This window comes from Anser anser, assembly GCF_964211835.1.
Source record: "Anser anser genome assembly, chromosome: 1".
NCBI classification, from domain to species: Eukaryota; Metazoa; Chordata; class Aves; order Anseriformes; family Anatidae; genus Anser; species Anser anser.
The window spans coordinates 190,685,286-190,710,661 of NC_139720.1; the positions used below are offsets into that span (position 1 = coordinate 190,685,286).

General features: G+C 43.2%; 1 protein-coding gene across 3 annotated transcripts in view; it reads left to right on the plus strand.

Annotated features, from left to right (window-relative positions):
- The window catches only part of LNX2 (ligand of numb-protein X 2), a 62,043-nt gene that overhangs the window by 3,935 nt on the left and 32,732 nt on the right, over window positions 1-25,376 (plus strand). The window contains exon 1 of one of the 3 annotated variants that reach the window (XM_083833893.1): window positions 19,506-19,774. The exons of the other annotated variants lie outside the window; for them this stretch is intronic. The gene's annotated coding sequence lies outside the window, so the exon portion shown is untranslated. Of the gene's footprint in view, window positions 1-19,505; window positions 19,775-25,376 lie in introns of those variants that run through there. 3 annotated transcript variants of the gene reach the window in all.

Genomic DNA, 25,376 nt, shown 5'->3' on the forward strand with positions numbered 1-25,376 from the left:
AAGCCCGGTGGAACCTGTCAGGATGTTGGTATTACACATCCCTGTGGGCTGGCTGGTTGGAGAATCATCAGGAAGGAGCACGGTTCATCATTACTGACTGCAGGAGTGTTTGTGCCAGCGTTCGTACACGTCAACGCTTTTATTGACCCTTTCAGTTGTACTCATCCCACAGATTTTCTTCCTTTGCATGCAATTTTTGCTTGAGCCCAAGGCATCCTCAACAGATCACCCTCTGCTAATGCAGTATTATTTTCAAAAATTTTACCCTGAAAGGCCAAATAATATTAGAGGGTTTAAAATTCTTACCTTCCTGTGGCTTTCTTTGTTCTCCAGATTGGGTGTTAATCCTCATTTCTGAATTCATACACAGAAAAAAAGACCGCTGGGGCAGCAGCAGTATCTGATGTAGCAGAAGAACTGTAAATTCAGGCAGAGCTAACAGATGGAGGTTAAAAATGTCGCTGAGTTGTACTCCAAAACCAGTCTATGGAAAGTTCTTTTCAGTGGCTGTTGTATTGTGTTTGGATAAGTTGGCATGTTCTGCCACAGGAATTTTGTGTTTGTTCTGAAAGGGCCAGTGCATGGTGGGTTTTTTTTGGATACACGAGCAACATTTCAGAACCTAGCCGTGCCATGATTTTTCTGCCTATCAAGTTTTGGCTGGCATTCCTGATCAAAGTCTTCATTTAAAAATAAAAATAAAAAAAATGTTGGCTGGTATCACTGAGCCTTCTTGAGTCAATGCGTTTTATTTTATTGTAATGTGAATGTGCATTTGTCTGTGTACCTTGTTTTAGTCCCAGATGAAATGAGGTGTGTCAGCAAATGTTCCCTATGACTGTACAACAGACCTATACTGGGGTTTTCTGCTGGTATAGCGATGTCATCAAAATCATTCCCCTAATTGACATTGCTACCTGCTACACCAGCAAAAACAAAGCAAAGCCAAGAAACCCCACAAGTCCCCCAAGCTCTTAAGCTAACCGCATCTCGATTTCAACACAGTTAGGTCTTCACTGCCTTCAGGAACAGCCTGAACAACGGAGCAACACATTCAAAGCCCATCTTCTGCCTGTTTTTACCTGGTGTGCCAGGCAGTGACTTGCTCACCCAAGGAGGAGATGTGAAGAGTAGCAGCAAAAGCCACAGTACGTGGTGTAGCACCTCTGCCAGGCACAGCAAGTCAGTAAGTGCAGGGAGGGCACTGGGGAGGCTCCTACCCGTAGGAGCCTCATGGACTGCGATAAGTCAGATCCCTAAATAAGGATGATGTTAAGCTGCTTCTATACATTTGGAGACTCAATGTTTTAGAAAAAAAGTTAACACCTATTGCAACCTCATGCAGGGGATGCCATGTTTTTACTTATTTTTACCTTCATAGGGTATGGGGCTGCCCCTGTTGTTAACTGAAATAACTTTTAAGAAATTTGACTTCTTAATAAAGTCAAGCTTCTTCTAGAACAGGTTGATTAGGATTGCCTTCTGTGCAGGCTCTTTTTCCTGTCTTTACTTCTTGTTTGTTCACGAGGGGTTTTCTCAGCCTTTTATTGTTACTGACAGCAGCTAATGAAGCTCATCTGCAGTGGAGATCTTGAGAAATTAGTAAAACAGTTCTGTATTTGTGCTAGATCTTCCATTTATATTAAAAATTATAGAATAAAAGTCCATACCAGCACTGTTTTTACAAGTAGTCCATTACTAATCTGTCACTGCTTCTTCTAATTAAGATTGAAGCTTCGAAAATCACAGGGCTTCCTGCCTTATAGGAAAGGAGTATGAAATGCTATTTGTGCAGTATTGAATGCCTTCAGAATTTCGGTTTGCTTCTCAACTATTCTGATGTTTTGTGAGTGCTGAAAGTAAAGCTGATCTCATCTAGGTTATAGGGGGCTAAAAAATGCAGATAAGTTTGTGTACTTGTGGGCCTGTCAAGCATTTTATCTGAATGCCTTACAAAGATGAGTATGTTGGATCTTCACTTGCACACTACAAAGCTGCATAAGAATTCAGTGACAACCAACCAAATGCGTTTCTTTTCTGAATCACTTTGTAAAAAAAAAAAAAAAAAAAGGTACCATTCTACTTAGTCTGCCACGTAACCGCTGTGCAGTACCTATTATCTGCTGGATGGCTCAGCACGTCTGTGCAGTGCTGATACTTTTATGTCCTACAGCTTGTGATATGTGTCTGTGGCTGGAAGTGAGACGAGCTGAATTAGGCTTCACCGTGTGTACGGCAGCAAGCTGTCTTGGTGTATTTTTACAGTGTGGGCATGATTCTGTATAAATAATACTTGCATTTTTAGCTGTGGGGAGGTTTTTTCCCCTCTGAAACCCATTGTGACTGATAGCTGCTGACTTATCTGTTGACTGTGGCTCTCCTGCTTTCTGCAGGGAAAATAACTTCCCAGTGAAGCAAAAGTGAAGGTGAATCAGTAGTTGTAAAAAGGAGAATCAGCAGCACAGCTTGTCTGTGCTCTTGACCTGAGCTGTCTTTGCCTTGTAAGCAGAAAAAGAGAATCTATGGGAAAATTAACACTAAAGTGAGTGGTAATGCAGAATTTTGGATTACTGGACTGTGAAATGAAACTGTTACAGTTCTTTCTTCAGTAAGGGATGTGTGTCCTGCTAATGCAGAAATGCCACAGAAGTGTAATACTTTCCTAAATAATATTTTGAAAAGTTTGGAAAGCTGTGAAGCCAGGAAATGTTCATCACTAAGAGTCGTGACATTATGAAGTGCCGCGTAGTTGATAAAGAACTTTTGGAAACAGCTTGACATGTTATTTCCTATAAATTATTACAACAATACAGATCTCGCAACAGCTATCATTTGTCTTTAAATAACAATCTCGAGTTTAGCAAAGGCAACTCATTTCACAGAGCTCCAGTGCTGTTAGGATGCAGTAACGTCAGCATCATGCTGTGATTTCTGGCCTCAAAGGGTCAGAGAGGAAAGATTTCTGTTTTAGCTACGATACCGACTCTGGTAAGGATAAAAGATGTTTTATTCTAACAGGTGAGGCAATGCATACCTGAAAACCTGCTAAATTTTAAGGTTAAATTAAAATAGAGGAGCTAAGAGACTCCAGTACAATGCAGTAGTGTTAGGAATAGCAGCTATCCTGTATATGCCTATCCCACATACTCTATTTTTCAGATGGTGCATCACATGCTGAATACTGCTCAGTCATCCCTACAACTTGATTGTACAATTTAATCTGCAGCTGTGACTTCATGGGGTCCTTTGTGGGCATGAGAGTCCTTCTGCCTGGTTCTGCTTACAGGGGAGTAACTGAATTCAGCACAGTTAGGATGATGTGATTAGAGCAAGGCACCCATTATGGGATTTCTTTTCTGGGGCTGAATTGCTGCTGGTACAAATCTTGTTAGCATTCTACTTCTAACTTTATATATGGTAAGTTTCTACATATAAACAAATTTCTATCTATAAATAAAACAAAGTCTAAAAAAGCAAAAAAAAAGTACTTAATCTTTTCAACTTTTTTGCTCTTTTATTTCTTTTCAGATCTTGACTAAGAAGTCTTTCTAAACTTATTTCTAGCAAAATACACTTTATAGAAATCTGATCTAAAATTTTTTGTTTGTTTTGTTTTTACCACTTTAACTGCTGTTCACTCTAGCTTTGCTTTTACTTGTTAGTTGTAGAGTAAATTTATTCTTCTGGTGCTATCAGCAGTTACAGTGGTGAGGAGCTTGAATGATGTGGTGTTTAGACAGAAAATCTGTATAAATGCTATCAACATTGATTGTAGAAAATGTCATGAACAATGTCTGGGTTTTACTGGGGGGGATTTTCACATAAATTGCCACAACAAAAATTTGGAAAACAGTAAATTAGTGATGGAAAAGTAATAAACTTTTGTAAGGTAACACATGAGTTATTGTCCTAATTTTCCAGCTGATGCATAGGTGCACATAAAAGGACAGACATCAGCTTGCTTTTGTTATCATCATGTAATATATTTTGGTGTAATCCAGAAATTCTTTTTTTTTTTTTTTTAAGGATAAAGTTACTTAGTTGTCTGACTTAAAATAAGCCTGCCTCTCACATTTGAAATAAAATGGAAGCAAACAAAAACAAAAGTGGAATAACAAATTATTTTGTCAAGAGCAGTGAGTACCAGTCACATTCAGATGTTAAAACTGTACTTAAACGTGTTTAAATATTTATTTATAAAATTGTATTTAAGTACATTGATAAAACTCTTCAGTGGAAAAATGCTCTGCCTTAAACATGAATTGGAGAGGATTAGGATTTAATAAAGTGAATTACTGTTTCTGTTTGAGGGGAAAAATGTTTTTCCCCAAGGTTTTGATTTTTAAAACTACCGGCTTTCTTCCCAGATGTTCTAGAATATATCACGCATTGTTGTAAAACAACTCTAATCTTTAATACGATTATCTGTAAACTTCCTTTGTTTACTGAGGGATTTTTCAGATTATCAAATCATTCTGTATACAAATCCTACTTTTCTTGGTGCATACTTTTAAGTCTACGCTGCATTCTCTAGGCAGCACCCCAAATGCAGCTTCCTAACGTAAATTAATGATGATTATTGTCCTCACATTGGGAAGTGAAATCGAGTCTCCTGTCTCAATTCATGATTCACTTCCAACATAGGGTAATGAGAGCAGGTGCACTAAGGCACCAGAGCGTGTGAATTGATTTGCAGTATAAATATAGACAAGTTATTTATGAGTGTATGGAATTCAGGAGAGAAAAGGGTTGGAGCCAAAGTTGCCATTTGCTTTTTAAGATTTTGTGGGTGTGTTTTTCGTGATACCCGTACACCAAAATGAGAGGAGCTGTTGTCTGTCATCATCACGGTGGCACCTGTGCACTGGGGCATGGGATGGGGTTTAATAAAAGGGAAGGGTCTCTCAATCCCAGTCCTCCATGTAAATATGAATTATTCAGAGCCCAGTGTGATGTGGAATTTCTTGGGACAGTGCAAGCTGTGCAGGGATGTTTTGTTTTTGTTTTTTCTTGCCTGAAACTGTGAGAATCTGCCATGGGGAAAGACATTCAGAGGTCTTCTTCCCCAGCAGCATCTGCCCTCCCCATCCTTCCCCTGGATCGCAGGCAAGATGTAGCAGGAGAAGGAAAAACTAAGCAGAATAAGATGCGTCTTCGAAGGACAAATCAGTGCGGTGAGAGCTGCCTTCGCTGGCAAAATCCTGAGTAAGCAGGTGGGCTTGGCACCGTGCCCTGAAGGTGAACGTGCTCGGCCGGCAAGCCAGCGGGGAGGCAAAGCCCTCGCTTCTGCCCGTGATCTCCAGAAACATCCTTCGTGAAAGCTTCTGGCTGCCCTCTGCCACTTCACCTTGGATGCTGGGAGAAAGAAACGGCCTTTGGTAGCTAGGACCAAGGGGACGCAAGGCTAAAAAAAATCATTTGATGTAGTATCGGTTGCGTTTGGAAATGACTTGGTTTCTTTTGTGCATGCTGAGCAGCAGCAGGGCTAGGATTTTATTTCCTTGGCGCTCAGAGCAGCAAGAAAGCCAGGCCAAGAGGTATCAAAGTGCCAAAGTGTACCCTGGGCACTTTCATCCCCATTCCTCGGCCTCCCCCCATGCCAACCCCCAGCTCCTCTTTGCTCCCTGGAGGCCCCTGGTGCCACCCCTGCCCAAGCAGGGACACCCAGAGCAGGCTGCCCAGGACCACGTCCAGGCGGCTTCTGGAGATCCCCAAGGAGGAGACCCCACAGCCTCTCTGGGCAGCCTGTGCCAGGGCTCCGTCACCCGCCCAGCACAGAAGTGCTGCCTGGTGCTCAGAGGGAGCCTCCTGGGTGCCCGGCTGTGCCCATGGCCTCCTGTCCTGGCACTGGGCACCGCTGAGAAGAGCCTGGCTCCAGCCTCTCTGCACCCTCCCTTCAGGGATTTAGGGACACGGATGAGATCCCCCTGAGCCTCCTCTTCTCCAGGCTGAGCAGCCCCAGCTCCCTCAACCTCTGCTCATAGCAGAGATGCTTCAGCCCCTTCACCATCTTGGTGGCCCTTCTTTGGACTCTCTCCAGTGTGCCCAGGCCTCTCCTGTACTGGGGGGCCCAGAACAGGACACAGCACTCCAGGTGCGGCCCAACCAAAGCTGAGCAGAAAGGAAGGATCACCTCTAAGCCAAGCTTCCCCAGTGTGTTTCAAAAGGGACAGAAAAGGTGGAAAGAAACATGAGGAGACCATTTCTGGCTGAGTAGTCCTGATGACCAAGGGAACCCTTTGCCCAGCAAGGTGCCTGGGCTGCCACGCTGCACCTGCTGAGGATTTACAGTGCCCCCCAAGGCGAGTCCTGGATGTCACGCCTGTGCTGGAGAAATACTGCCAGAGGTACTTTTATTGCTAACGCAGGAGAGGTCTAGCTGAGTACAGACGGTGATATTCTTAATTTTCCAGGCTGTTGCTATCTTATTCTCAGCTGTCCCTAGACGTCGTCACCATTTTATGTTTCCCCTCTAATGGCATGAGCCAAGATGTCATAATATCCAAAATCAAATGTACCAGAAAATGTAATAAATTAGAGTTGGGCTAGCAGAGTAATTGAAGAATAAACTGAATTTTAAACAACACGAGATTGCGTTATGAACTGATTGCTATGCACAAAATGCACCAGAGGAGTGCGACTTCATGTAGATTTACTATTGATGGCAGTATTTCCTAGATTGCTACTAGTAATAAAGAAATGGAAATGGTTTGAACTTTGAGTTAGTACCACTACATAATATTGCAGCAAAGGAGAAGTACCATTCTAGTTACACTGCAAAGTAATTCTCAAAGAAAAATTTTCTCGGCTGTTTATTTATTTAAGAGGTTTCCATGGGTTTAACTGTCCTGAAGCTTCTACGGCCACAAAGTGAAGGCAGGTTTTGTCATGGAAAGAAGTAAATTTTTCCCCAACTCCTAATGTAATTTTTTTAAATAAGAGGTTGTTTATGTAAAGTACTTGGTACAGCGGGTCCCTCTCAAGTGAGAAAATTGAGCTTAGGGACATCTGGTGTCCCTAAGAAATTCTAAGGTTATTTGCCAGGTCAGTTATTGCAGGTAGTCTGCATATTTTGTTTGAATAATTTTCTCCTAATTTTTATTTCATTAAAAAAAGGGAGCAGAGAACACACACGTAGGACTTTTTAAAAATAACCCTCCAGCTGCAATACTAGTAGAGATGTTGGGAGACGGTCACGCTTGTCTGAGATGGCATGAGAAGTTCTGGTTTTGTGAGCCAGAAGGCATCTCTGCTGAGACGGGGTGAGCATGCATGCTCTCCAGGTCTCCTGAAATCTGAAATGAGAAATGCAAATAGTCGGTAGCAGGTATTTGCTGAAAGATTACAAGTGGCTGGGTTGAAGAGTTTTAGTGGGCTGTACGAAACTCGATTCTGTGCAGAAGAGTTGGTGTCGAGGCAGTTGGGCTGTTGATACGCAAAGAAAACTTGAAAACCATTTTGGACTTTACTTTGTTTCCGATTCATCCAAATTTTAAGTATATAAAGAGAATTTTGTAAGGATGAGATCTTTGGCAGCAGTAGTTCCAGCTCAAGTCAAGACTCTGATGCTTCATAAATTGGGCTCTCCAGTGAAATACCAACTAATGGAAGGGCTGTTCAGTGGTAGAAATGAAACCTAAGTGTTCTTCGGTGACAGGGAGTGCAGGAAGGCAAAAAGGCACTATTAATGCATTGAAATAATGACATTGTGTAGTGGTAAGCACTGTGATTTGTAATTTAAGTGAGAAGTTTTAAGGTTTAAGTTGTATTTCAGCATGAAATTGCATTGTTGATATTCATTACTCTTGTAAAATTTCTGTAAGGTTCTCTACCGGGAACGGTAATGAATACATTTTACTTTTAAACTAATTTTATAAAATAGTGAAAAAGGTAGCTCTTGTGAGTTAAATACGTGAACATATTAAGTGAGCTTTATCACTGCGAAACTCATTTAAAGTGTCATAAATCCCTTGATTTGTGTTCCTTCTCTATGCCATGACCTAAAGGAAGCAGAAATTTATCTAGAAGAAACAATCATTTTCCATGTAATACTTATTTCCCCTGTGTAACGTGTAAAATTAATTATTTTTCTGTATGTATTTTGATGACTTAATAACTTATCGTCTTGCATCCATCCTCTGTTTCCATAGAAATGGGTTCAGAGATCACCAGGAGGCAAGTGCAAGGACTTTTGTGTATGACTTCCCCTCCACGGTGCCTATTGAGATAGTAAGTGGCACAAACAAGCCTCCAAACACCACTGCTCCAGCTCTTAAAACTTGTATGGCAGGAAGCTTGGGAGAAGTCAATCTGCCTATCAGTTGGGGAAAACAGGCAGCCCTTACCTGGTTTAAAAAGAACAAAAAACTTGAGCAGTACAAGAATTCCTACAGGAAGGTTTTGAGGAGAATCATTTTCAGGATCTGTAGTTGTATTTCCACTCGCTTCAATGGCAAATTTTGATGTTCTGTGAAAGATTCAGAGCTCTCTCGTGCTTTTCCTTTTTCCCTGTCGCATCCCAGGTGACTTTTGATGACTTTCACCAACAGCATTCATCTTTGAGAATTTTCCCCGGTGGAATATGACATTTACAACAAGTGTTTGTGTGGTTAAGCCTTTCTCTAGCTGTGGTCAGTCTCTCTTTTCTAGTATTTGTTACCTAGTTAACCCTAACATAGTGAAATCTGTGTACCATGGCAGTTTACTCCAGGGAAGACCACTCAAGAGCAGTTGTTGGTGAGGAATGTAATGGGCAAATGGAGTTCTTTAAAGGAGTTTTGGAGCATCGTTTTCTTTCAAAATATACTAGTGTCATGGAGGAAAGCAAGCATTTCTGATAAAGTTTATTGCAGTAGTAAATGTTAGGAACGAGTCAGCAATATTGAGCAGTCCAGATCATTTTGGAAGCTGCAGGCAGTTGAATGATGCATTACAATTTAAGCAATATATTCTTCCTAGCGTTCAGAAGCAGAAAATCTAAACCATTTTTACAGGCTGAATACATCCTGAAAACATGCAGGAGTCATCAGAATTAACCATTGGAAAACAGCTCCGTCTTCAGTTCCGCAGTGAGGTGCCTAACGGAGTCCTCAGAGGAAGGATAAAGGAGTGAGGGAGCACAAAAACGAGCACGGAGGAGCTGTTCCTGGGGCACCGGCAGAGCTGCTGGTTTGATGGGAACACTTCTGAAGAGTTAACACTTGAAAGCTGGAAAGACTTCAGAAAAGAGTTACAGAAATGAATAGATGGTATGCCTTATGGTATTTATTTAAGAACCCTTCTTTCCTCATCTAACTAGTAAATAAACCATGGCGTATAAAAGTAAAGGGAGTTTTCATCATTTTAAAGAGCTGTTTACATATCTGGCTGTGCTTGGAAGCTGCCGACAGGCAGCAAACGCAGCTAGGTAGGCCTGGTGATGGTCTGCTACAGACTGAGCAAATACCATAAACGCTGAAGAATGGGAAACCTCCAGGAACAGTAAACATGAATAGCTAATACCCACCAGTAAGGATTTCTCTGTGAGACACAAAATGGCAGAAATGTGTATTTAATGTGCGCAAGCAAACTAATTGCACAGCGGTCCCGTTGGCATCAGCACTTAGTGGCATAATTTATATTGAGGGACGCTTTACCCGTGGCAGGCGGGCAGAGGGCCAATGCCACGTAAAGTCATCCGTGTCATCCCAGGGACAGGTGGGACCGGCGGGCTGGGGGCTGGTTTACGAGGCAGCTGCATCCATCCTCGCATACCAGGGCTGCTGCGGGGTCAGGCCGCTGCGGCTCGTTTTGTGGTGCGTTGCTGAGTGCTCCAAGTCCAGTATTTTAGTCTAGCGATCGGCGTTTCAGTGGAGACTGCTATGCTTGAAGAATCTGCCCAGTCTGTTTTTTTTTTTTTTAATTATGTATGCCACGAAGCAAGTATAAATGAATGCTTTCCATGCGTGCGTTGGGTAAGGAGATGGACAGCTTATAAATGCACTTGTTACTCTTTCATATTCAGATAGACTTTGATGGCTGTAATGTAGCAGCACAAAGTTTTGTGGACGCCAGAAGGAATATGAATTCAGTTCAGTTTCATCCCTGAAAAGTCAAATAAAAAAAAGAGAAAAGGCCTTTCACGTATTTTCTTGCATTATTTTCCTAGCTTGATAAAAGCTGTTTCTCTGCAGCCTTAATAAGGGATGTAGCAGTTGAAAGGAAGCTTTTCCCACCTGAAGGAAAATGTTGAGAAATTGCAAAATGAGTTTACAAGATCTTCAGCAGAAATATTTCACGGGGCTTAAGGAGGATCCCATTGTATAAAAGTGGGAGAACCACAGATACAAACTAAATCCCTGTTTCAGGCAATACTTTGTTCGAAGTGGCATAGCAATAAAACTGTTTTGTTTGTTCTTTCCACCCTCCTGCTCTTCTGTGTTCTTGAAGAGAGCATGGGCTGGTGGTTTCAAATCAGGGATGGGGATATTTTGGCATTTCCTCCTCGTGTAGGATGAGATACGTACCACGAGCAAATAACTTCAGGTGAGCTCATTATTTCCATATGTAAGCTGAGGTAAAAAAGCCCATCAAAAGAGTTCATAAAGGTTAAAACCTTAATAGTTACCAGTGACGTTGAGGTTCTTAGGTAAAGGCATTAAATAAGTGGAATGTATTGTGACTATATCATGCTCATTGTCTTGTTTCCTCACACCTTACAAAGTTAGAATGTAAAGAGTTGAGAGCATTTTTCCTCATATTTATGCACAACACAGAGCAGTACAATTGCTTAGCTAAATCAACGGGACTTTTTCAATTATAAGGTGCCATTACCTTTCTGTGTTCTTGTCATTTATGAAATCAGCGGGTGGTTAATTAAATTGCTCCTTTGGACTCTTCTAAAGGATGTGTATTAATTATACTTTAGTGATGGTGTGGACATTTCTCAACTTTTTAATGAGGGTCAAAGTTGTTTACCTCTTTCTTAGGAAATAGCAATTTTTTCATTGAGAGTAGTATAATATGGGTGGTTTTGTTCGTTGGTTTTACTAAAATCTCATTAGCTGCTCATTGGGACATTAAATGCTGTGATCACGTTACATGCTTGCTTGAAATCAAATCTTAAAATCTGAATTTTCCTGACTGCAAAGCACTGGTAGATCTGCAGAGTCCATGAGATAAACTTCATGTCGATGAAGGGAGTAGGATCATTGCTCAGAGAGGACGTGCTCCCCTAAACCATCCAGCTCTTTTGAATTCGTGGCTTCAGAAAGCAGTTTTGGGGCTCAAAAATAGATTGTCCATGTAGCTTGATGGAGGTGAGGACCCTGGTTTTACTCACATTGTTGTGCAAAGTTTTGCTGTACTGTTTCACAGTATGGATAAGATCCATACTCTGTCCTAAAAATCCTAGAAGAAAAACATAGCAATCACTTGCAGACATGGCTGTTGGGTTTTTTAGTTAATGACACTTGTGTGCTAAAGGAAGCCCCAAGTAGGTGTGCTAACAACTGAATGCTTTGGCCAGGATTAGTTTATATTGGTTCCCCGGATGAAATAGCGTGTTCCTGTGAAATGCTCAAAACCAAACAAAACCCCCTAGCCTGGTGTAAATACCAGCGAGGCTGTCATTTAAGTGCCGCTGTAAACGTCTCTAACAGATGTGTAAAGTTTCTGTAGCACTCCCTGGGTCTTTGAAATACCACTGCAGGTTTTATCTTACAGGAAGGAGCAGGATGGCCCTCGCTTCTAATCTGACGGGTTATTGACAAGTTATTCCACGGGGCTGGTGGCTCCACCGGGGCTGCCGTCTCCTCTAGGCCATGCAGCTCTTTCCCATGAACCAAGAAGACATCAGTCTTCTTTATGCTATTCATCTACCTTCATTTGTTTAAGACCACATCAATCCAAAAAGAGTTGAGAAAAGCAGTTTTGGTACAGTTTCAAAATGCAATTTGCTTTGCAGTCGTGCTTTCTCAAACAGAGGATGGCATAAAGCCGCCCTGAAGTCTTCTGAAGCATCCGTTGAGGCATCAAGCTGATCCCTTCTCATCTGGAGCACGCTCCTCTGCTGCTAATTTCTGTCTTGTTTGTAAGTTCAGGGCTTTTTTTTTCCCCACTTGATGGAACAATATAAGTGAAGGAAGAGGACATTTTCGTGAGGGATGTGGCAGTTACCATATTTAGGTGGCAGTAGACTGCTGCATGGCATTTCTATTAGGTACGGTAAAATGGAATAATGATATTTAGGTATTCAGTTTGAAAATGGGGTTACTGAAGCACAGTACACACAGGATTTTATAGAAGTAGTGGCTACTGTGTAGCACAGTGGTTGATAGCGTGTGGGTCTGCAAATATTCATTATATCTAGCATTCAAAAAGAAAACAGGTAAATTACTTTGAAAAAAAAGAATATTCTTTTTTTTTTTAATATATATATATAAAAGCAGAATAATTCAAGATGTGCACTTTCTGCACCAAATGCCTCTCTGGTATTGAGATACTGACTTATAAAATCCCAGAAACTGAGATGTTTTCAGAAAGTGTGCTCAGTTTGGGAAACATTTTCAAACTTTCATTTCAAATTTTCTCTTAATAGAATTTTCTTCTTCTGGAGGAGACAGGAAATAACATTATATAATCCAGTTTGCTGTTTTTTCCTGGAAACACTGTGTCTGGAGTAGGCTTTGCATACGGTTTGCAGCGCAGGGACAGCGTGACAGGGACTTGAAATGCCCTGCGTGTGCCGTAAAGCTGCTCTGCTCTATACGTGGAGTTATTGGAACTATTCCTGTGTGTGTGATACCCACACATGCTCTCCGGGAGAGCTTAAAAAAAAAAAAGTAAGGCGCCAGATATAGTAGCCCTGTTTCATTATGCATTCGGGAGAAATTGCTGACGGCGTTTCAGCCTGCAGTTAATTTTAATGTTAGGTTTGGTATTTGAAAAGGACACAGCGTAAGAGAACGCCTGCGGATCTTTTATGCTGGCTGCTGCTACGGCCCCAGCTATTCACGTGAGGGGAGGCGAGCAGATGGATTCCCTGCTGTAAGTAAAGCAAACCCTGCGAGATGCTCCAGCAGTTGTAAGGGGCCGGTCCTCTTTTTTAATTGCCCGCTGGCGAATTCATCTGTGTACACCAGCGTGCTGACGACCTTTTTCCTTGAAGTTCTCTGTCGTCATGTGCTACCCTCCTCCTCCTCCTGCATGAGAACAGCGGTGTGGTCTCCGTGCCCTGTGCAGGTATGCTGGCCTCCCTCCTCTCCTCCTCCAAATTCGGGAGTGAAAGGGTAAGAAAAAGCGAGGAAGGAGAGGGGCTGCCGAAGGTTTTGTGACAGATCCTCGGTGCCAGCTGCCTCCCTGCCAGCCGGGGGCTGGCGAGGAATTAATCGTACCTGGGTGTTCCCAGGCTCTGCCTTCTGGAAGATGCTCTTCTCCAGAGGGTTTAATTGCAGGCTAGACCCTCTGGCGAGAATTACAAACGAGAAACGCAGGAAATACTCTTAATTCAGCCCGTTTCGAGTGTGTAGGCTTCTCTAAGCCAAAGTGTAAAGTGAGTCTGTCTTCAATTAACCGTTTCATGCTTTCTGTTTATTTGTTTATTTATTTATTTTTACATTTCTCTTTCCTAAATGGGATGTTTCTCTGATATGTTGTGTTTAACAGGGTGATGTTTTACAATATGCTGTGGTCAGGAATCTAAATTTCACTTGTACTAGGGTGCTTTTTGGTGATTTACATGTGTGTATATTAATTGTCTTCTTAAAGAATCAAGAATTTTAGCTTTGCTCAGTTGTAAAATCCAAGTTTAAAAGCACATTTCATGAATTACAAGAGATTTATGACATCCTTTTAGTTTGAAGGTGACAAAGACGTAGAAGTGAAGTAAAATGAAATGTTTGTGCTGATGTAAGCAAAGGTCAGTGTATGTTCTGGCTGAAATTAAAGCAACTCCCTCCTTTCTCACAGCTGTTTGTATCGGTTATAAATGCATGAGATGGGTATTGAGAGCGTGGCTGGGAAATAAGCTCTTAAATGCGAAAGCTCTTTGGTCTCCTAGGATACATATGTGGTTATAGTTGTACAGTTATCCGTAAGGCTTTCCCATAGAAATCCTAGAAACCCCGTTAAACTTCCAGCTAGCCTTATAACCCCGCCTTACAGCGAAGACTCCTGATTTCATTGTGCTTTGTGCAGTGCAAACTTTGAGAAACAGGAGTCCCCCTGGTAAAGACTTTTTTTAAAACAAAAAGCATCAAGATACTTTTAAATATAAAACAAGAAACAAAAGATCATTCATGCTGGTTTTTTATTATTAATTCTGTTTACTGTCAGAATGTGTTGATAGGAAAAAAAAAAGGTTAAGAGTTATAGTGTATAGGTATTTTGAATTAACTGTGTGTAATGTTTTACACACAGTAGTTCATTGTATGCTTTGACCCCCAGTTTGCAGCTAAATGGGAGTGTGTTGGAGCAAAGGATATCCCTGTGTGCATTCCCAAGTCCAAAAGGAGCAGGGAGGGCAGTGGAGAAGGTGGATGTCCAGCTAGCTGGCATCCCAGCTCTCCAGTTCTCCAAACCCATTATTTTAAAAAAAATCTATCTTCTGTAGCATATGGGAAACTTGCAGTGATTTGTTTTCACTTAATGGGTGAAAAATGCAAGACTCTTTGTAAACCCTTGTAGATTCAGATTTACTTCTATTTATTTCTAATACTAAGCATTGACTGAAGCCAAAGCAACAGAACATGCTCCAAGAACAAAGGAAATATCAGTTCAGGTTTTAAACTTAGTGAAAAATTCATGTTCTGTTAAACCAGTTTGTATGGACAAGCAGTAGATCCTAGTTCACATATTTCCAGTTCTGAAGGGAAATGTATGCTGATTGCTTCCCTTAGCCAAGGTATGCTACATTATTGCAGTAGGTTTCTAGGGTAACTTCTAGGATTTTACCTTTTCCATCTTAAAATCTTTCAGCTGGATGGCATCTTCAGGACCCTTTTCCTTATTTTATTTATTTATTTATTTATTTGCAGTGTTCATTCAATACCAGAATGCAGCCTAGTTGCCTTGGAGTTTATTTATTTTATCTCTCTTCTCGTCCCATATGACTGATAATAAGAAGCAGTGTTGTCTGTGGCTGAATGCTGCTTTTACAGTAAGATGTCTCTTTTGAATAAAAATCTCATCATGTTCTTGACTGCACTTCTGGTTGTCAAGCTGAATATAAAAAGGGCAGAAAGGGCTTTTAATTATTCTATATGCCCACTTTTGGGTTCATTAGATTTAAATTTGAATGCTTAACTTCTAACTCCCAAAGCATGTGAAAATCAAGGTTGCTTTATTTATTTTTTTTAATACTAAACAGCTATTTACAGAAATGTAAGATATTTTTCTGACCATAACTGTGTCTATATGGAAACTATAGAGCAGACTTTTTTGTGTGTGTGTGTGGATTCCCTCACACTTCTCTTATTACAAGCTTAATAAAGAGAGGACCTGTCTCAGGATAAAGTGCTCACTCATTTTCTAGTTATTCCTTCTCTTGTTGGTGACTGACAGGTGAAGGTGACCTGGGGTTTAGTCCTTCTGACCCACTGGACTAATTCTATGAGGCACGATACTGCTCTGAACCTGGTAGCAAGTTGGAGTCCTTTCTGACAAGATATAAATTTTATGAACTCGTGTTTTGCGGGTGAAATTCTGACTAATTCCCAGCCTTATGTAGTTCCCCATTGCTCACGGGAGCACAGAAGCCTGGAATTTTATTTTCGCTGAATCATGGAAACATCTGGGTTGGAAAAGACCTTCAGGATCATGAAGTCCAACCATCAGCAAGTCCCATTACTAAATCATGTCCCGTAGTGCCATGTCCACACGTTTCTTAAATAAATCCAGGGATGGGGACTCTGCTGGGCAGCCTGTTCCAATGCTCAAGAGTATTTCCAAATACTCCATCACATGCTTGTAATGTCTTATTAAGCTAACCTGGCGTTATTAACACAGCTGCTACCAATGGTTTTCCTGTTCAGAGGAGTAGGCTGGTGTCTACAGCAGGGCTGGATGGTGTGTGGCATTTCTGGGGTCTCATTGTCTTGACACACACGACTGCTCTCTTTTTATGAAAAGAGATCTCCCTTGTGGGTGTTAGTCTTTATCTCATGGAGACAGCATTCTCTTTTGGGTTCATTTCTACAGATACTAGTACACAAGGAGCTTTGTCTGTTAGGGTTTCTTGGATGGTGTAGCAATTCAAAAAAGGGTTGATAAAGTTTACAAAACGTTTCATCTAAGTATCTTGCATAAAATATGTGAAAACATTTAGCATGGGCTGGGAATAACAACAAAAAAAATATGGAAATACCTGAGAGTTTGAATTTTTTATTTCTGTGAGCCTAACCTGACTTGTTGAGAAGTGCTTGGCTTAGAAAATGAGCACTGTGGTTAGGGAATGCAAAGAGGATAGGTACTCCCGAGGCTGAATTGTCTGTCGCTTAAAGACCTTTTTCCAAAAGCAATGCTAATGAAGTAATATCCTTCAAAGTGAGGCTGGTAGTTTAAGAGCTAGTTCTTAAGGGTTGAATAGATAGAATAAATGAGGAAGGGAAAACTGTAGCATCCCCCACAGAATCTCAAATGTGAAATTTCGGCGTGCTGAGAAGAGATTGGGCAGTGACGAGGAGGAGGAGGAGGAGGAGAAGGTTGGCTCCTTCCCAAGGTAGCATGCTTCTGTCAGCCTCTCTTGCTGGAGCCATTTTGACCACGGACACAGAAAACCGGTGCCTGAAGTTAGGCTTCGGAGCATCCAACCTGTTGGAGCTTTTAAGCGTGTCGCTCCTTTCCCCTTCTCTTCCCAAAATGTGGTGAACCAGAGTTTCCTACTGAAGTGAGTAAATGCCTTCTATATGTTTTGCAAATTAATGATTATGTCTATGAAAAATTAAGTGTATTTTTCTTTCATAATTCTAGGCCTTTTTTTTTTTTAATGACACCTTTTGTTTGCTGGACAAGGGTTGTGGTTGGAAATCTGTCCTGCTGTGATACGTCCCCACCCCACCAGACTTCTCTTGACCCTTCCCCTCTTTGCTTGTAGGATGAGTGCCCTTCTCGGAGCCCTTGTACTTCTATTGGACAGCTGTCTTCTAGTTTATTTCTTTGTGTATATAAATCACTAATTTCTGCATGTGGCTACCAGTTTGGGGTTTTGCATAGGTGCCACCTATTATGTGTCTTTAGTGTCATTTTTTCCTTTGATTTTATTATAATTTGTATTACTCTGTTAGACGGTAGTGATTTTGATTCATCTGCCTTTGTTTAAGAATCTTATTTTCTTTGTTTAAACAAAGAATGAGACTACCAAGGAAGTGAGCAGAAATGCTTTAACAGCAGTTCAGCGCTTACTCCTCCACGTTATTCGTTTTGTAAGGGGGAGGTAGAAGATGATTGCTTAATATTTAGCCCCTGTCACTCATACCACTCATTGCTGTGTGGTGCTAATACTATGCATCTTTGCTGATGTTTTCACTTGAATCTTAAACGACTGGATTTTGACAGTTCTACCGAAGTAGTTTCTTTCCAAGAACACTGTAACAGGATTCAGGGGAGATGCTGCAGCAGCCAAACTGCACCTCAGGAAGATGCATAAATGCACTGTAAAAGGCTCTCTATTTGATCAGTGCTGAAATTCTGTTTATACATATATATGTGTGTGTGTGCATATATATTTAATGTGCACAGCCAAGATAATACGAAAAGTAATTGAAATAAACATCCTGCAAACGTGGTTAGGGACTATAGAAATGCTTTAGGAAAAATGTGGTTGTTTTGGTTTTTGTTTTCATTCAAAAAATGCTATCTTCAGTCTGTCCTTGTGGCTGTGGAATTACAAGGACTGAAGGGGAGGATATGCGATTCTTACAGTTTAACTAAAAAACAAATATATTGTTGTCTTTGCTTCCATATTCTTTGTCTCTGTCAAGTTTATTTGTATAACCAGCCTTGACTTCACATAGCTCCACAGCCACTTCCCTCCCCGAGCCCCATCTGAAGGCCCCGGATCAGGTTCTAGCACAATGTTTACATACAAAATGTAAAGAGCTGTTTACATACAAAATATTTAAATGTTTTTTTTTTTGTTTAAGGTAATGTTTGAGACTACAACTTCTACATCTAACATGCTGTTGTTATGTAAATCCTGATTATGCACGGAGCCATTTATTTTCAGTATCTCTGTGCAGAGTCTGTGTCTAAGGTACGATACGTGTACATCTAGAGAGCTTAAGCAGAAGATCTTGATGGGAGGGTTTTTGTTTTTTGTTTTTCTGACAGACAGATGTCCTATAAAACAACACAGGGGTGTTTTGAATAAATATAGGAGAGCAGGAGGGTAAGTTGAGCTGCGAAGCTGGCTCAGGCTAATTGTGCCTAGGCAGGGATCTTGAGATAAATGCTGTTTTGACTGCCGACTTCAGAAGGTAGATTCATTTCCTTCTTTTTTTGAAGAGCTGCCCCCATCCTGATGTGGTGATTTCTGTTTTCTGTTATTAGGGAGCACAAGGGCTGTCGGGAGGCCGGGCAGACCAGTTTCGGCGATTGCTGTGGCTTTCCAAGCAATGCCGCTGGACTGCGGGGGCTCTGCTTGGCAGTTGGAGGCCGCAGCCCTGGCCCTGCTGTCTAGACAATCCTCTGCACTTTCTCAGGGACATATGGGTTGCTTCCTCTCAGTGCTGGCTATCCGAAAGGCTCTGTGGGCTCCTGGAGGCCCTTTGACACACGCTTCCTCTCGGCATCAGCTCTCCGAAAGGCTCTGCAGTCTCCTGGAGGCCCTTTGGCATGCCCCACCATGTGGGCGGGAGCCCTTGGCTCTCCCGCTGAGGAAAAACTCGTTTTGAGAGAAATTCTTCTTTTTCTCTCATTCAGTAGGGCCCACCTTCATTTTTGAATGATTTGGTTGGCTTAAAGGAGTGCTTGGGAGCAGCGTGGTGTTGTGGTTGACAGTGTGGGGCTGTGGTTGACAGGGGACACCAGATGTGGCACGTCATGTAAGATGGCATACCCCTGAAGGAAGAGCTGTGCCTCCCCGAAAATAGATAGTCCTGTGATTTAACTAGCCCAAAAGCTCTTTTATCCTTCTTTCCTCCCATCCACCCCCAGCTTTTCTTTGTCATCAAAGCTGTTCTGAGAATAATCCAAGAGCGTTGCTGTCTCCTTGATTTTGCTCCGTTCACATCCATAGTGGTTGGGGCTTGCTATACAGATAAGCAGGAAAAGGGAACATGGCTCTCCTCATCCTTCTTTATTTTCTTTGAATTGCCTCAGCTCCTTAAAATTTATATTAATCAAATCAAATAGTATCTGTGCGTAGCCAGGAACCAGCTATGTTTAATCTAGTTAAGTGTTTTCTGTTCATCCGTGGAAGTCCTCATTTCAGGGCAAAGAGCGCAGGGGAGGGCTTTACAGAAGGTTTAGCATCTTGATCGACAGCTTTCTGCTGCCTCCATCTCTCCAAACAGAAAGGGTGGCACATATGTCAAGGGCTGTTGGACAGATTGCACTGCAGAAAATAACCATGTTGGGTAAGCACATGTTCTGCTCTTTCTTGCATTTCTCCTCTGCTCTGTTAGTGAGAAGAAAGCCTCACTTATTGACTGCTTGCAGTTAATTTTTGACTGTTGGGGTATTTTTTTTTCACTCCCACTGGATGTAAAAGCCCACCTGGTACAGCAGTGGTAATGAAGTACTGCTTTTGCTATGCTCGTCACGCTGGGAAGGAAATCTGTCTTTAGCTCTACCACAGGTAAGTATGCGTTATTCCCACTTTCATTCCACTTTGCTTCTCTTTGTTTATTTTTCACCGCTGTGAAACCCCAAAAAGGATGTATGTAGGAGCTCGGAGGAGGTTTTGTGCAGGATCAGGCCTACAAGCTGTGCAAACCTGTGGTGCCCACGGCTGGTGTGCGATACGGGAGCGGAGAAGACCAAATCCTTGTACCCAGGGCTGCTGGTGGCCATCCCTACTGGCAAAGGAAGGAGCAAACTCAATTCCTATCTCCTTCTGAGGGCTTCCAAAGCCCCTTTTCTTGACCATCAGGAAACACAGGGTTTGTCCTCCTGTAGCTTGATGTGCCTTTCACTCCGTTCCTTTTTCAGAGCTCCTCTTGTTCAGTATGAATATTCAAAGTTTAATCTCTCTATTTTTTTTTGATTTGTAGATGTGTCTTCATTAAAGATTCATGTTCTTGTCTCTTTTTCATCTATTTTGAGGTGATTTATCTGATGTAGTTCTGTATTTTCTATAAAGAATTGATTTTTCATATGGTTACAATCCTCATCCTCCCTGTCTCGTTTGAGACTGATTTGACTAAACTAAAGCTATTTTAATCTCCCGCTCCCAAAATAGAAACCATTCCATTTGTGCTGTAGAAAATGGCTGCTGGATGATCTTCGCCTGCTTTGAGCACAACCTTCTGGCTCCTTCCTTAATCTTGCAGAGCCGCTTCCTCCCATTTCGTCCCACGATCCGCTGGTGTCAGGGTTCCGTATTTTTTGGAGTCATGGTTTTGGGAGATGGGCGTCATCCATGTTCTGTCTAATGGAAAGATGGTCCTGCGCATCCCATCGTGCGCGGTTCCGCCTTCCTTGACATCCTTTCGTTCGATGCTGAGATTGATGCTCGGATCCCTGAAATCTCCTCCGTCAGAGGACTGCATGGGTCTCCCTGTGCTGGCTTCCCTGCTTTGGCACGTTTCGCCCACGAACACATGCAGCAGGTGCCCTGCGGAGAGACACCCCTGCCGAAAGTGGCTGCCGTAATTAAAGCCCATCGTCCCCGTTGCTGTGGAAACGCAGGGAGCCCGACTTGCAGGCAGCTTCGTTTTCCCAAATAGTCCTTATTCGCCAGATTTAAGCAGGGCTTCATTCTCGGTGGGGCCATGCCGGCAGCTGGCATGGTGCGAGCGCTTTGGCTGCGTGGGCATTGCCCCAGTGTGTGGGACAAAAACTGAGCAGAGGGGTGAAAAATCTGCAAGGAGATGGGTTCGCTGTTAGCCCAGCGCTACCGAACAGTTCAGTTGTGTTCAGGCACAACTGTATTCAGCTAGAATACAAAAATTCCACTCATTCTGCTGAATGCCTTCAAAAACAGAGGAAATAAAATCGGGATTCGGTGAAAGTGTTGCTGATGCATTAAGAGAAATCCATCCTAGTCTAATTCCTGTACTCATGCCATCTCTCTGTTGTTGTGTTTTTTTCTTTTTTTTTCCTGACTTTGAGCTACCAGATGTCATCTTTTGATATCATAACATTCAGTTTTGTTTGTGTTTTCAAATAAGCAAGAGTCAAGCAGCACTACTTTCTCACAGACCTGCACTGGAATCGAGTTGGGTTTTTGTACTGGACGACAGTGAAGTCCTCAGACATCTGGATAATTAACATGGATGTTATGCAGTCAGTGCAAGTTGCTGGTTCTGCTCCACTTGTTTGCTGTATGGCTTTAATATTAAAACACAGATTGTATCTAATGAGCTAGGTCACGCTTATTGGAAGACGTGGGATAACACTTCTCCCCTCTATAGTACCGCATGCCAGCTATTTATTCTCCTCGTATTTTTTATTACAGAGCTTCTGCTATCTTGTGTTAGTCCACTCGAACTATGGTCTGCTTTGAAAACAGTTCTGAATCATCAGCCTGATGCTGTAATTCCTGTGAAGGGTGCTGGACTGGGAACAAAGGACTAATTTTTCATGTTATGATGTGGTTTTAAGCCATGAATGTAACCACTGTCTAGTTTCCCTCTCCTGTGGCTTGTGTTTATCCACTCCTGGCTGCTAAGAGATGATGTTCACAACCCTAGCACTTGAACGAGGGGAATTCAGAAAACATGAGGTCTTTTCCAGCTGGGGTGCCATGGAAATGGGGATGTAGTGCAAGATTGGGAACAGACTTCAGAAATCCTGCAACATTCATAAATTAAGAAAACCTTCCCTGAAATCCAGGATGATGACCATGCTGCTGTTCAGAGTGACTGATGGGTACATAGGAGCAATTAGGCATTGCCTTGTAAATACAAATCTGAATGGCCAGAAGAGGATGAGTTCAGCCTTGAGAAAAGAAGACTGAGAGGGGATCTTATCAATGTTTACAAATATCTTAAGTGTAGGAGACAGGGATTTGGCCAACCTCTTTTCAGTGGTTTGTGGGGACAGGACAAGGGGCAATGGCCACAAAATGGATCACAGGAAGTTTCGCACCAACATGAGAAAGAACTTCTTCACGGTGAGAGTGACGGAGCACTGGAACAGGCTGCCCAGAGAGGTTGTGGAGTCTTCTCTGGAGATACTCAGGGCCTGTCTGGATGTCTATCTGGGCAACCTGCTCTAGGGAGCCTGCTTTGGCAGGGGGGTTGGACCCGATCATCTCTTGAGGTCCCTTCCAACCCCTACAATTCTGTGATTCTGTGATGAATTGTCTTTTCCTCCCTGTAAAGGGAATCAGAGACAGACTACCATCTTGCAGCAGCTCAGTTCCATTCTTGGACCACGTTCAGTCCGGGTTGTTCCCCCAGCTTCTCCACCAACATCTCAGACTGCCTTTCTCATTGACATAGTCACATGTCCTCCACTACTGGTCTGAGTTTGCTCATGGCTGGCCTGGGGATTCTTCTATAAAAAAAACACCTTGAATTTTTAATGTTATTCTGGCAGCATAGGCAAGAAAGAACAAATCTCCAGTAAATTCATCTGGTCCAACAACGTTTGCCATTCCATGTAAGGCCAAAGTGACAGTTTGGCTTTCTAAGGACGTGTCTAAGAGCACAATAAAAAGATAATTTCAGATAGCTTCTAGATGCATGCCAGGGCTCATCTGAAACTGCCAGTAAATCTTAGGCTGGTAACATTTAGCTGTATCTTAAGTGTTTTTCTAGAAAAGTTGTAACTCACTATTTCATTTTTAGGATATTTCCAAAAAGCTTTGTAATTTTTTTTAAAGCTTTTCCCTTTTCTGTCATTCATATAACTTGTTTTTACTTTTCAAAAAGTTCTGCCAAGAAAATATAGCCATATATAATTCTTGTTCCTCTTCTGATTCTGCTTATTCTGATTCTCAATTTCTAAGCACAATAAAGCAATAGACCTCTCATGCCACTGGAGATTACCATTCAGCACGCAGCTGGAGGCTCCCACAGGAGCAGTGTCCAGCAGGACCTCACAGCGGCCAAGGTTGCAGAGAGCGGTGGCCTCCAGGCAGAAGGCTCCGGAGGACCACATCCATCCATGGGGAGAGATGGGTGTGAGCACAGCCATCCACAGGGCACGCAGAGCTCTCCCACCCCACCCCTTCAATTTAAGTTAAAATCTTCCAGATTCAGCTATGCATGAGCATCCAGACTTGGATACATGGGTGATCTCAGAAAGCAGTCCAAGCACCCGTGTCCAGCTTGGACATGCCTGGTCCAGAAGGCCATGGGTGCAGGAGGAAGAAGCAGCCAGTGGGGACGAAGGCCAGGGGGAGCATCTACCAGGAGCACCCAGCCGCTGCTTTTGTCCCTTCGCTGCTGCCAGAGCCAAGTGAGAGCTCTGTGCAGCCCTGAGCTCCTTCACCCCTTCCACTGCCTGTGCTGGGGTCAAAAGGGTGTTTGCATGCACTTCATTAGCACCTGGCTAATTAAGCACCTGCAGCCAGACAGCAGCTTCCAACAGAAAGCAGAACCGGAGGGCAGCCCTGTAGGGCTGAGAGCAAATGGGCCCAAACTCAGCAAAACACAAAAAAGGGCACATTTTGGGGGGTCTGCCCCAGTCACCTTCAGCTGCTGCCCCAGTTGCAGCCCCTGGAGCCCCTAGGGTTTTGGGGCTGGGGACAGGGACGGGAACAGGGATGGGGCTAGGGACATCTGGATGCTTCCCCATTAATGTGTCATGGCGGGGAGGATGAAATTGAGAACGAAGCGTGCAGTTGTGGAAGAAACAAAATCTACGGGGCTCGGGGTGAATGTGTGCCAGAGGCTGCCTATAGATAAGAAACTGCTGCTGCCATGGGATCAGCATAGCACGCTTCCCTCTTGCCCCAAACCAGACTCTCTAGAAGATTTTTGGGAAGTCACTTGGTTCACCCTATGCTTCAGGTCCGTATTTGTAACAGAAGGACTCTGTTTCTAAATCAGGGGGGTTATGAGGAGAAGAGGGTGGCAGCCCCTGCCCTCCATCATGAGGGGGCTGAGGGTAAAAGCGAGGGAAAATGGAAACATCAGGGTGCGGTTGGGCCTCGGGATGCAGGACCTACGCCTCCTGCCAGGAATAAACATCCCGGGAGAGGAAAGGGTGCCGTCGTGAGGTGTTGGAACTAGAAGGAATGGACTCAAGTTGCTCTAGGGGAGGTTTAGGTTGGAAACGAGGAGACATTTCTTCTCAGAAAGAGCAGTCAGGCATTGGGACGGGTTGCCCAGGGAGGTGGTGGCGTCACCGTCCCTGGGGGTGTTCAAGGAAAGGTTGGACGTGGTGCTTAGGGACATGGTTTAGTGGGTGACATTGGTGGCATGGGGATAGTTGGACCAGATGATCTTGGAGGTCTTTTCCAACCTTAATGTTTCTCTGATTCTGTGTTACATTGATGAGAAGCTAGAGCCTGAGCTGGAGAACATCGTGGAACATGTGGAACGAGGTCTTACAGGTCCTGCAAGGTCCTGCAGTTTTGCCACCTAACCTAACCTATAAAAGTGGCCTAAAAGAAAGCTGGAGAGGGACTCTATCAGGGAGTGTAGTGATGGAACAAGGAATAATGGCTTTGAACAAACTGAGGGGAGATTTAGATTAGATGTGATGTGAGGAAGAAATGCTTCACTCAGAGCACAAAGCGCACGTGGGAATTAGGGCTGAAGATGCACCATGCTTCTGTTCTTTTCTGTAAAGAATAAAATGAAATTACCTAACAAACAGTGTTAAAGATAAACCCAGGGTACAGGATGGGAGGTGCAGGGCAGTCCCTGTGGCTGAGGGGCAGCCTTTCTCTCTGGCAAGCCAAATGGCCCGGGGGAGCCAGCCCCAGAAAAGGGACCCTCAGCCCCCCCAGCCCTCCTCCTTCTTCCACGTGAGGGCATCTTCCAGGCCGCTCCCAACACAGCCGCCTCTGGCCATGCGTGGGCCACTCCGTCACAGAGGCTTGCTGAGGTCACAGTGGCCACCACTGCCCCGCCTTTGCTGCGGGCCCTATAAAACAGGACCCCTGCAGCTGGCCCACCACTCGCTGAGCTTCCAGGCACTCTGACAGCCGGCTTGTGCGGCAGGAAGAAGAGCCGAAGCAGCAAGGCGAGCGGCAGGGCTCCTCGGTGTGAGGGCAGCAATGCAGTCCAAGGAAGCACCGAGCAGGAGTGCACTTAATAAGAAAGAGGTGTGTCATGGGCAGA